Here is a 13,732-nt window from a genome sequence, read left to right on the forward strand (position 1 = left end):
GGACGCTGAGCTTCTGCAAGATGATTGGAGGATCAGTCGAAAGGCTGAATCCCGTTTTGATTGACAGCTATTTTGATCTCTACACCATCACTTAATCCAGGGGTCCTCAAACTTTTTAACTTAAGGGCTGGATTACTGTTCTTCAGTGTTTCGGGGGGCCGGACCGCAGATGAAATAGTAAACACACCCCAAAAAAAGCTATTTACTATGTATACTGGATGTATTGTCTGCTGTGTATAACTGTAGTATAATTTTACTTCATAATGATAATGCAGACATTTTTATTAATTTTAATCATTTCCATTATCCCAACTCATACAGTGTTTCCCCAGAAATCAGTGTGAACTGTGAGTCTGCTTTTGCCTGACGAGACAGTAAGCATCAGGTTCCATATTTGTTACTGCCAGTCATAATAGGTAATAAGTGTTGATGAGTGAGTCTGAATCTGGTTGGAGATTTAAGGTGTTTAAACTTCGATAAAGTCTGCTCACAGGTACAGTGGTACCTCGGTATACGTCCTTAATCCGTTCCAGATCCTTGGATTCATACCAAACAGGACGTATACCAAACGAATTCTTCCCATTAGAAATAAAGGGAAAATGATTAATCCGTTCCCATGACAAAAAATCCTATTGTTATTGGCATATTATACGTTGATGGGGTTGTATAAAATAATGTATAAAACGTATAGTTCCGGTCCTAAAATCTGATTGGCTGAGCCGCGTTCGAAGCCGCTGTAAAATCACCGATATAAGCGCACCTGTCACCACCTCACATCATTCCATATTAATACGCCACTGAAATGAAAAAGTACAAACTTGGTTGAACACTATTTTAAGTCATGTACTATACATGGAAATGTCCAGATTAATATAAACAGTAATCCTGATCATTAAGCGGGTGTTTCGTATAGTGTAATAGTTTGCGAATGTTATGTTCGCCCTCATGTTGCCTAGCAATACGGCACACCGTTAACGCTCGTGGCTTTGTCTCGCGAGAGGTAAACAAGAGTAGCGCACGGTGTCGTGACTCATTTTGACCCGTACAAGTCGTATTCCAAACAAAGGTCGTATACCAAGTAAAATTGTTCGTGTCCAAACAGGACAATAATTCCTGAATCTGCATGTAGTTAAGAGCATTAGTTTTAATGAAATCAACACAGGACACAACGATTTTCATAATGCAATTCCATTTAACTGCTTTGCAACACAGTGCAGTGGCTGCGGTCAGTCATCTCTCTATTGATACGCACAATCACTCCTCTCGCCGAACCCACCATGCTTGGAGCGCCACCCGTTGGATCGCTGCCGTATAATCTACGGAGACTCCAGGTGGCCAATTTTTGTTTTTTCTGTTATTTTTTTTCCGCTATAATACTGTGAGTTTAAAGATGAACAGGGGCCAGACAACATGTATTGCTACTGTGGTTAAAGGGGCCGGTCAGATGAAAGCATTGGGCCGTATACGGCCCGCGGGCCGTAGTTTGATGACCCCTGACTTAATCACTGGGAGCTTCAGTCCCATCGCGGATTTTGCGAGTGAAGTCGAAAGACAAACTGCAACCCATTTCAGGCCATTTTCTTGAAAAGGAATGGAGGGCAGAATTTATGTATAAATAAATTGACACATTTTATGACGTAAGCCGACAATGAGCTTCCCCTCTTTGAAAGACCAGCAGCCGCCACTGATATAATAGATCTAGGTCTATATAAGGATAGTAAATATAAAATATACTTAAAATTAAACATGACAGGATTGAAAGCAATTTCAAAAAGGACTACAGTGTAATTCAACACTCTCACAGACACTAGTGACAATGTGTTGTATTTAGTGTTTTTAGGAAAAACATGGTTTGTTTCTTCCTTAGTCATAGATGTTGCAAACTGACACAATGTTTATATATTATCCCCTCATTGACTTCTGTTCATCTGGATTTTCTTGTAATAGTTCTGGGCATTTTACGCAAAAACAGACACATATATTCCCCTATTTACAATGCCATGTCTAAATACTTCTTTCAGACTCAGAGGTTTGTATCACCTTTGTTACAGTGTTTTACCTTGCACAATAGAGGTTAAGCAAATTGTAAGTATTGCAGAGTAAAGAGTATTGCAAGTCACCATGCATTAACAAGCTAGCTGCAGGGGCCAATTAGCCAATTTTTGTGCTAATAAAGAAGACCAAGAATTCCCTAAACAGACATGGTAAGGGGAAGTCAACTCATATGCTCAAAACATTATTGGAATGCAGGGTACACTTTGTTCTGTTCATGAAGGATGAAAATTGATTGAGTCCCAATATATACGACTGCACTAAAGACTATAAGAAGAAGAAAATAAATCACACCTGCAATGTCTACTCGGGAAATTCCTTACATTTTTGGGTCTGTTGAAACTCTTTATATATATTTGTAAACTGTAAAATTTTAAACTTTAGTCCATGCTTCTTCTAGAAAACTTAACAGTAAACATTTTGAACACCCTTACAGATCAGTACACTGTTTTACCCAGCCAGTTTTTATTCTGGACAGCTAATATTTCTAATTGTCCGCCTGGGCATTCTCCCTACTCAGGACCTTAGGAATATTTACAATACAGTACAATTCAAATGGTTTTGGTACACCTAACTGAAAAAACAAGTATTTATCGACAGTCCCAGCATCCCATAATTAAATTGCTTCATGTGTAAAGCCCCAGAACCTTTTGCAGAAAAGCACCCTCATGATATGACAGGGATTATTGTAGGTTTAAATGAATTTGGATTGTATGTAAAATACGTCTATTTCCAAACCCAAGATGAATTATTCCTAAAGAGTTTTTGATGGGCATCTTTGTGCTTGTTTTGAAGCAGGGGAGTTAAGTGTGGGGTGTAGGAACAAATATAATTAAAAGTAATGTGTCTGAGCCACTCTTTAACCTTGCTTAGTGTTGTTGAATGATTTTTTTGCCTGAGAACCCGATAACTAAAAAGTTTCCTCACCTCTACCTTGATGGCTACTTGAGGCATAAAATCTTCCCGGTTTATATCTTTCACACTGAAAAACAATGGTGCAATCTTCATTTAACAGACAAAAGTTAAATTAAACGATTTGAAAAATGAAATGTTTTGACTAAACTTAAGTGTATTTTGTAAATATACAATGTTTATAGGCATGTTTACCACTGTGCTGTAATAATTAGGGGTGCCGGAGTCTAAAGCTACTCTCTGCAAAACTGGCATTTTACTCTTAACGATTTCACATTTTAACTACATTTTCTGTTGTTTTACCCCGAGGTTAAAGACTGCATGTCGAGACTGCTGTGCCAACAATGCTGACCAAAAATGTCAAGAACTCACTACAGACTTTATCACAGACAAATAATGAAGAACTCCAATTATTTTTTGCTAGTTATAACTTTTAGTTTAATTTAATTTTGTGTATCCACAAAGTTGAATCAGTTCATCTGGACACAAGTTTGTTGTAGAGATACGTTTCGTCACTCAATCCGAATGACTTCTTCAGTCTGTGATGAAACGTATCTCTACAACAAACTTGTGTCCAGATGAACTGATTCAACTTTGTGGATTTGTGTACCTGGATTATTGAGCATGCATCAACTAATTTTGTGTATGTATGATTTGTGCAAATCCTATTTATTCAAATTATCCTCCAGGCCACCCAAGGAGGATAGGGGTCCCTGCTGATTCTGGTTCCTCTCAAGGTTCCTTGTTGTAATTTTAAGGGAGTTTTTCCTTGCCACTGTCACCCTCGGCTTGCTTAACAGGGGTTTTTGGTCTGTAGGTCCTGGATTCTGTTGCTTTGAGACAATGTTCATTGTAAAAAGCGCTATACAAATAAAATTGACTTGACTACATCACATTTCCTATAAACTACACTTTTAAAGGATACTAACTGTTGCTTTGCATGCTTTTTTCACCATATCAGTTTTGTTTTTGAAACAGGACAACAATTACATAGCTTACAGTTATTGTTTATACAAAATTAAAAGACATTATGTATGTGTGTACACTTGTACAAGTAAAATAATGAACTGGAAGTAAATTAAATGACAAGACAAGTTCAATGTGTGTGTGCTCTTCTGTGTTTGAATAATATATTACAGTTTCTAGTCATTTTTAAATAAAGTTTTGGGTAAAACAAATTTACATACACGTGCATACAGGCGCATACGCCCACATGCTGTCAGGGTAGGTTTATTATCTAGAGCAGCAGTTAGCTGCAATAAGCAGTCACAGAACAACCAGTGGAGAGGTCCTAACGTACTGATACACTTACGATTAAGAGAGAAACGAGTCTGTACTTGCAGTAATATCTCGTCCCAGCTCCATGTGCAGCGCTGACGCTTGTAACAGTAGCCTGTAGACCCGGAGACAGAGGAAACAGTGGGTAAGTGTCGCTAATGCTTAACTTCATCTCTGTGTAGTTTCACTAACTACAGATTTCTATGCGCCACACGGACACTTGTTTGATCGAATAATGAAACGCTGGTTGTTGAAAGCGCAACAATAATACATTATTGCAAGTTTCCACAAATTATTTTAAGTCAGTTCAGTCCAATCCGATTCAGTTCAGTTTAGTTCAGTTTAGACAGTCCATTCCATTCCTTTACGTTAGTTCAAACCATTAAAATACGTTTTAATTCCAGCCTGTTTAGTTCAGTCTTATTTTCACTAACTGTTGCTGTTGCTGTGCCACTGTCCCATTCTACCAGTATAGCCACAGTTACATGCCCAGTTCGGTTCAAAGAGAAAATTAGTTCTGTTTTGGTTTGATTGGATTTGATGTAATTGAGTTTACTTAAGATGATTATTCTGTTAATCAGTATAATAATATAAATTGTGTGGCAATAGAAATGTGTCAATCGGTAACGACTCTTTAAATTGCAGTTTATTAGTTCATTAGAGCTGTGCTGTAACAAAACAGCGCTGTTTATCTCAAACTGACCACGCACGTTCACTCTATACAACTTCCATTTGAGAGACAGAGATAAGAAAGCATGGCAGAGGAGAGGGACATCATTCAGACAGCATGTGGTTAAAATGTGGTTAAAAATTCACCAGATCCAAATGCATCATCATAACAGTATGGTTACTTTTTTAATGTTATAGAGCAAAAAATCCCTATAGTTCATGGATTCTTTAGTGAATCTAAATTCTTAACCTCAATCCAGTTCTGTTTTACTCAGAATGTTTATTTTGACCCTTTCTGTGTAGAGTTTCATGTTCTCCCTGTGTCCATGTGGGTTTCATCCAGACTCGTGCATCAGACTGCCAGATAGAGAAGCATAATTTGTCATTCCACAGAACACGTTTTCACTACTCCAGAGTTCAGTGGTGGCATGCTATACACCACTCCTACGCTTGGCATTGTGCTTGGTGATGTAAGGCTTGCATGCTGCTGCAAGGCCATCAAGCTCCCGATGCACAGTTTTTGTGATGGTGTTAATGCCAGAGGAAGTTTGGCCCAAGAGTTCCAAGAGTCAGCAGAGCGTTGGCGACTTTTAGGCACCATGCGCCTCAGCATTCTGTGACCCCACTCTGTAACTTTACTTGGTCTGCCACTTCATGGCTAAGTTGGTGTGGTTCCTAAATGCTTCGACTTTTCAATAATACCACTCACAGTTGATTGTGGAATTCATTGATCACAAGGTGTGTCCCAATACTTCTGTCCATACAGTGTATGTTAGATATGTGCCATGATGTATTTTTAATGGACAGCAGTAACATAATATTAATTTAATTTACCAGTTCCTGAGAAAATCAATCCTCTAAACATCCTGCAGGGCTCTAGAGTGCGACCAATTTGGTCGCACATGCGACCTAATTTCTCAATGGTGCGACTGAAAAAAATCTGAGGTCGCACCGGTGCGACCAGCCGTTCGAGGGGGAAAAAAAGGCTCTGTGACTCTGAAAATCTCCGGTGCAACAACAGACACACATTACGCCCATATCTAATCATATCTATATGTCTAAACCAATCAGAGATAGTGAAGGGCGGGACCAGCGTCATCAACGGTGGGCGTTACACAGCGAAAGTTAAGAGTAGTAATATCATGGCGGAGTGTGTAGATTATGTGTGAGCATTTGTGCTGCTGTTACAGATGTTGGTTTTTATGTAAAAACATCAATCAAATATCGGTGATTAGAAGACTCATGTTTGTCTCAGTTGTTGTTTTCTTTAGTTCACTGACGTGAGAAGAGTTTTGCGCTTCGCTTTCACCGCGACTCTCTACGTAAATAACCGATTTGCTCAGCGCTCGACTCGATAGATAAAACATCATTAAAGTTCCATGATACAAACGAACATCTGTGTGAAATAACCATCAAATCCAGTCTAACAGCTCCACATGTATCTGTGTTTCACGTTTGCTGTTTATATTTCACGTTAAGCGTTGTTCGTTCTGTCCAGGTCACTTTTACCACGTCATATCACACAGTTCATCTTTTTTAAGGCACTTTAAAAATATCAGCGGCAAACTGACTCAAAATGTAATAATGTCATGTAGCCTATGTCAATAATATGCGTCTCGTTACTGCATTAACCATATGCAATATTCTTATCATTAAATGAGATGTGCAGTTTTAAGCCCTTAAAACACTTGCACTTTTAATTTAGATTTTCTTTTTATTTCATTTATCTTGAGTTTAAATTTCAGCTCAGTGAAGCACTTTAAGCACCAACACTTTTTCAGTAAGTTACCTTTCTTGCAGAATTGTGCTTCAAATAAAGAACTTTATGTTGACCAGATTGTTAGTTAATCATTTACAAGTCAATATTGCCTATATGGACAGCGATTAAAAAAAAAGTGAACCTGTAAAACTGAGGTGTTAAATACGATGCAGTCGAAAATTTGGGTACACCTAACTTTTGTGCTGGTGCACCTAAGAAAAAAAGTTAGGCGCACCAGTGCAACCAGTGCAAAAAGTTAGTCTAGAGCCCTGTCCTGTTGATATTTGCTTCCACAAAAAGGTAAATTGTATGCTTTATTGGCTTTAAGAACAAGAAGTGGTAGTAACCAAGACAGGGTAGTCAGCTGGTTTAGGCCTCTTTCAACTCTTGTCATATCGCTAACAGAGTTATTATGTTAACTGCATTGGATTGAAGTTTTTCAACCTCAATAAATAAAATTAGAATGGTGCAAAAATCCACTGAGCTGCAGTTTTTCAGGCATAAATGACCAGACTGGTTCAAACTGATATGAAGGATAAGTGAACTTAAATAACCACTATTTACAACTATAATAAACAGTATTTCAGGTTTTTATGAGCATTTCAGAAGGCATCTTTGAATACTGGTGCTAATGGGCAACAACAGCAGGTTTTACTACTGTCACCCAAGAACATGGGGCTACAGTAGGCAAAGGGTCACTGACAGTGAAACAGTTAAGAATGGCAAAAATGTTGCCTGGTCTGAATTTCATAACTTAAAGAAGTCGCAACCTCTGCTGTGAGATGCAGACAGTAAATCAGTATTTGTAGGGAACATGTACATGTCTAAAGGGAGTGAAACCCAATGTGGTTTCAGCTCACCACTATTGTAAAAAGTGGGTAACTGAGTTACACTGATGTCAGTAACGCGTTACTGTACGTTACTATTTTTGCAACTCGGGGAGTGACGTCTGGCCTATGCGACAATTATGTCACAAGCTGCGTCTGAAATCGCATACTTACAGAGTATGCACTAGATTGGAGGAAGTATGCACTACTCGGCCGGTAAAGAAGTACATACTTTTAGTACAGAAGTATGCAGTATGCACACAACACCGCTACGTACTACACGTGGGGACGTGATGACGTAATATCACCATAGTTACAGACTCATTACAAACCCCACTCGCCAAAATTTTGGATATTTATCGTCTTTTTGTTATTTATTTGACTTAAAACATTTTATTTTATTTATCTTACTTACACTTGTGAACAGAGGACTCCGTTTTCCGCGTCTTTCTGGTTTCTTATTCCGCTTCAATTGACTACGCAGCTCCAGTTGCATTACGGCAGCTGCTGAATGTAACTAATAAAGTTGTACTTCTACAACTTGTAATCTAACTTAGTTACTTTTAAAATCAAGTAATCAATAAAGTAACTAAGTTACTTTTAAAATCAAGTAATCAATAAAGTAACTAAGTTACTTTTTAAAGGTAACTATGCCATCACTGCTGAGTTACCATCAGGGCCGGAGTGGGCCCCTTTTTCAGCCTGGGAGTTTTATGCCCAATCCCGGCCCACTTTTTCCATGGAGGAGGAATTTGAATAAATGAAACAGCAGCTAGCTCTTACAATGCCTTTTTATTGGGTATATAACAGAAAACACTTCACTTAAACATGTGTAATTCAAATTTAAATAAGTTAAAGATTTAAAAGGTAAAAAATTTGATAAAGATGAAAAAGTATTTACATTTGTACATTGTAATAAGTTGAAATAAAAATTAAAATTGCATTTGTCTTCCCAACAGAGAGGTGCTCTATTGTTAGGTTTACACTAAACTCGTAAGTAGCTTCACTATACGCATATTTAGTAGGCTACCTACAGCATCAAAAGCCTCCTAAGCAGTGCACTGGTTTCTGTAACTTTATTAATAACGGTGTCATTGTCTATAGACATAAGACAGGGGTCATCAAACTACGGCCCGCGGGCCGTATACGGCCCGATGCTTTCATCTGACCGGCCCCTTTAACCACTGTAGCAATACATGTTGTCTGGCCCCTGTTCATCTTTAAACTCACAGTATTATAGCGGGAAAAAAATAACAGAAAAAACAAAAATTGGCCACCTGGAGTCTCCGTAGATTATAAGGCAGCGATCCAATGGGTGGCACTCCAAGCATGGTGGGTTTGGCGAGAGGAGTGATTGTGCGTTAAATGCAGTTAAATGGAATTTAATGCACTCTTTTCTCATCTCTGTGCAGGCGCCATCAATCAGCCAGCAGAGGTCGTAATTGCACCAGTCATGAGAGAGAGAGACCCCATCCGGCTTAGTCCCGCCCATATCTGAACAACAGGCCAATCGTTGTTCATGTGGCCGCTCAGCCTAGCCGGAAGGCAGAGCTAAGGTTCGATACGATGTATTCGAGATCCCAACTCTGGTTCCAGTGTGTGTTTTTACCGCTGTGCCACCTGAGCGGCCCAGAATAGTGTTTTCTTAATACTATAACATTACTGTTATGCTAGACCCTGCACATTTTAGGAAAAAGCTCTATAACATATTTAGCAGCAGGGTAATTAGTTCTGAAGTTATCTGTACATTCTTAGTACTGTTATGCAAACCTGTTTTACATTAAATGTATTCACAGCATGCTTATTGTTTAGAGACCCTATAATAATTAAAACACTGAATTCTCCCACAAGACACAAACTTACATATGTTTACAATGAGAATATGTGAATAGTAAAGATAAGTTATCAGTAATACTAGGACAAAGGTCAAGATAAACGCATTATAAAACTGGGTGCCACGACTTTATTAGACTACAATATTAAGGCCAGGTAATGATGGTTACAGATTCTTTAACTAAAGTCAGAATATTGCACAACCCAGAAATAAACCAGATATCCGTCTGTTCTTGTTTCAATCGAATAATCAAAACATTAATGTTGTATATGACATTTCGTGCTGTTACATTTACAAAGAATAATAAGTATAGAGAATGTACATTAGTATTCTATGAGACATTATGATACCAAATTTGTATTATACCATTTTGTTTTTCTAAAACAAGTGAAATCTCCCGAGTATTAGTGACTGGCACAATTGCACCATTTGTTACACATGTGAGATTTGTTACATGTCAAATAACATTACACACATTGTCTGCATAAAAGATGTTAATGGATAATATTAAACAATTAAAATAAATGCAATACACACTAAATAGCTAAGAATATCTGGACACCTGACCATAAGCTTGTTGAAATACTATTCCAAAATGTGTATAAATATAAAGCTGGACCTTTATTTGCAGCAGCTTTAACAACCACCATTTTATTTTACTTATTTTTTGTGTGTCTGGGAACATTTGTGGTCATTTTGTTAAAACGGCATTCGTGAGGTTAGACACTGGTGTTGATTAAAAAGGCCTAACTAGCAATTAGTGTTGCAGTTCATTTCAGTGTTTAGTGTGGTTGAAATCAGGGCTCTGTACAGCGCACTCAAGTTCTTCTACAGCACAGTTGTTAAACCATGTCTTTGTGGGCCTTGTTTTGCATAGAATAAAACAAAGCCTAGAATTAAATTGTTTTATATACCTGTTAGCTATGGGTGTGGCTGAAACACTTGTCATATTGTGTATAGTTAGCATTTCATGACAATATCACCATGGAAAAGAAAATAGTTTCATGTAGATGACGTGTTCATTTATTTTTACTTAGTGAACAAAACACTTGTATGCTCTAAATAATGCATATACTTATGTGAAAATTAAGATTATAGTGTTTTCAGAATAAATTAATGAATAAAATGTTTGACTGGAAGGGGGAACAAGATATACTTAGGGCTGTAAATCATTGCACTTTGGGGGCTGCCTATGAGTGCAAAACACTGAAACAGCCTGATGTGTCAGAAGTCAGATAAGAGTTTGCGAGTATGAAATGAACATCTAGGACATCGTTATTTTGGCAGTTCATTGCAAAGAATGAAAGCAGAACAAGCAAAAGGGGGAAAACTGCACACTACAGCAGGCAGGAAATCCTTTGAAGTTCCTTCCCCATGATCTTTTGTCAGAAATACCTTGTAGCAGCCTTGCTTTGCTTAGGTATGTGTTGTCGCATGATGACGATGAGTGCGTGTGTCTGTGAGAATGAGTGTGTAGTTTTGGGGCAGAAAACCTCATAGCATGCATCTGTTCAAGATAAAAAAATGCAAGGTAAAAAGGTTTTTTATATTTGATGAAAACCACCACAAGGCAACTTCTGTTAAATGCTCACGTTGACACGAACAGCCACATATACACATACAAAGGGTCATCCAGTGAGAGAATATAGGGATTTCAAATGCATATTTACATTACCTCATTTCTATAAAAGCTGGGACATTTTGTAAAAAATTCCAATGTTTTCACTGATCAACTTTACTGTATTTTATAAATATAAACATATTTAGATTTTAATGCCTTGAACACATTTCAAAAAAGTTGCAACAGAGGTCTGTTACTCCTGTGTTCCATCACCTTTCCTATTAATGAGACTTTTTAATGACTTGTGAACTGAGGACAGTAATTGTCCAGTATTTTTATTTTTAATTCTGTGCAATTGACATTGCCTTAATGGCAGCATATGTCTCTCCCAAATCCCAATAGTACCTACCTACCACACATATGGGGTTTCATCAGTGCCTATGGCATTGGTGACTTGCATATCCTCATTATGTACATCAAAATAATGTACATCAGTGTGTGACTCTCTGTATGCAAAACTGATCCCTGTGTGAATCCACCTTGTGCAGGTGAAAAAAAGCACTTGGCTGCTAAACACGTCAGAGACGGCATGTGGTAAGTACAAACCTCTTTAATAAATGCATTTTTAATTTAGATACATGCATTTTTTTATTGCCCTAAAAAGTAGGTTACTATCAAAGACAGATGATTTGCACCTTGCTCTCTTATGTTGTAGCTTGTGTGTTATCCTCAGACGATAGTTTATGACAGTAGGTTCAATGATTAATGTAATAATGGGCAGTGTATAAGAGCTTTAGGCAGCGCACAACGTAAGGCTGCCAAATCCAGGATTTTTCTTTGATATGGATAACATTAAGGTTGGGGTTGGAGGTTGAATAGTGACTTTTTTATTCCAAATATAGTCATTTTTATTCCACTATTGTGCTTACAACCCTTTATGCTTCCCCATTGCTGCCCAAGAAAGGCTGCGGGCTAGCACACACCTATGGTTGTCAAACACTTGATTTCACCAGACAATTGTGGATTCCTACAGAGGGCTTTAACATGGACACAAGAGAAACAAGCTATGGCTTTGGTATTGGTTTCACACTCAGCACCATGACCATACAAAAACTGTAGCAGCTGTGGGAAGGTGGCATCTAATCTGATCTTTTCTTTTTCAGACACAGTCAAAATGTGACTCTAACCTAGACATTACATCATTTTATGTAATACTCTAATGTCCTCCAGAACTTCTCGTTTACATTATACATACACAAAAATATTGGTTATTGAATATAGTGATATAGAGAGTGGTGAATTTAGCCAGAATGTAAAAAAAAATCTTTATTTTTGTTATTCTGGACAATTCTGTACATAAACATCTTCCTGCTGTCCAGTTTAGAGCAAACAGAAAAAGTTCTAATGGCTAACAAGTGAGTACTGACTCCTCTCTCTTTCTCTGTCTCTCTCTCTCTCTCTCTCTCTCTTGCTCTTTCTCTCAGCATGTTAGACAATATGGTAGCTAGTGGAGGAAAGGAATGTTAGAATGAAGTAAACTGTGGGTGAGTTGGAGGCAGTGGAAGGAATGATTATGGTGAATTGTTAACTGCTGTTTCGGATTTCCCACACTAAAAACAGCTATAATAGATGAAACAGTTTCTCATGATTTACACAACCCACAATTGAAACTGGTTGTGTTTTAGCATCCGTTTCTGACACATGCATGTAGTTTAATGTAAGGGCTGCATAAAATTTTAAAAACTAAATGCAATCATTAATAATCTACAACATAAACCAAATGTTTTTTGGCTTTCATTCCACTTTGCCATTTTAACCCAGTATTTCTTTGACTGCATAATATTTTCATTTATGTATACATTCAGTGTCTGTTTTGTACCAATGCTTTATTCTGCTTAGGTTCACAGTGGGTCAGATGCATTGGGCTAAAGACAGGAAACACCCGGGACAGGTCCATCACAGACACACACACACAAACCAATGGCAATTTATTTTTTTAAATACATTTTTTAAAGTACACCTTATACAATTTAGGGGAAAACCACCAAACGGAAACTCACAGCTTAAAAAACATTACTACATAATACATATTTAAATGGTTACAAAGTACAACATTTTTTAGTGATGTAACATTAGTCACAGTAGTTTACACAATAGTCAACACTGAACAGTTCATTACAAGCACTAACTAAACATGCTAATCATAGTAAATAGAGATGCAGTTGGTATATTAAAGCTATTCTTAACAAAATTAGTGTAGGTATTATAAGATAATAAGCAGATTACCTTTGTACTGGAGCATGATTCAAATTATAATTAAAATATTCACTTAATTATTGGAAAAGAAAATTGAAAAATAACGTTACACACAGAGCAACATGTGCCTAGTTCAAACTCACAACCTTTTGATTGATAGCCCAAAGCTTTAACCACTAGGCTACCAATGTCCCACTGAACTTAGCTGGCACATGCACACTGAGCTCTAAAGCTTCCACTGTTGGAGAATATTGATTTTTTTAAGACTGACAGCATCTAAGTGTCATTATATTTTAAATACTAAGCAGGGTTTAAGCTCAGTGGCATAAAGTCAATCTATTCATAGGCTGAATGTTATCAAGTAAATAATTGGCTAAAATGTCATTGTTGTGACAGACCTGATTAAAACACATTAAACTGTCATTTTATTTGTAGGTTTCCATTAGCCTACAGTTATGTAATAGTAAAGTATGTCAATAAAAGTAAATGCGTCTTTTCTGTGCTCTACAGGACAACTTATCATTTTATGTGCTTAATACATACTGAGAACTGAACTAAACAATTGATAGAATATGATGTGTTTG

The sequence above is a fragment of the Trichomycterus rosablanca genome, chromosome 1 (genome assembly GCF_030014385.1).
Source record: "Trichomycterus rosablanca isolate fTriRos1 chromosome 1, fTriRos1.hap1, whole genome shotgun sequence".
Classification (NCBI taxonomy): Eukaryota; Metazoa; Chordata; class Actinopteri; order Siluriformes; family Trichomycteridae; genus Trichomycterus; species Trichomycterus rosablanca.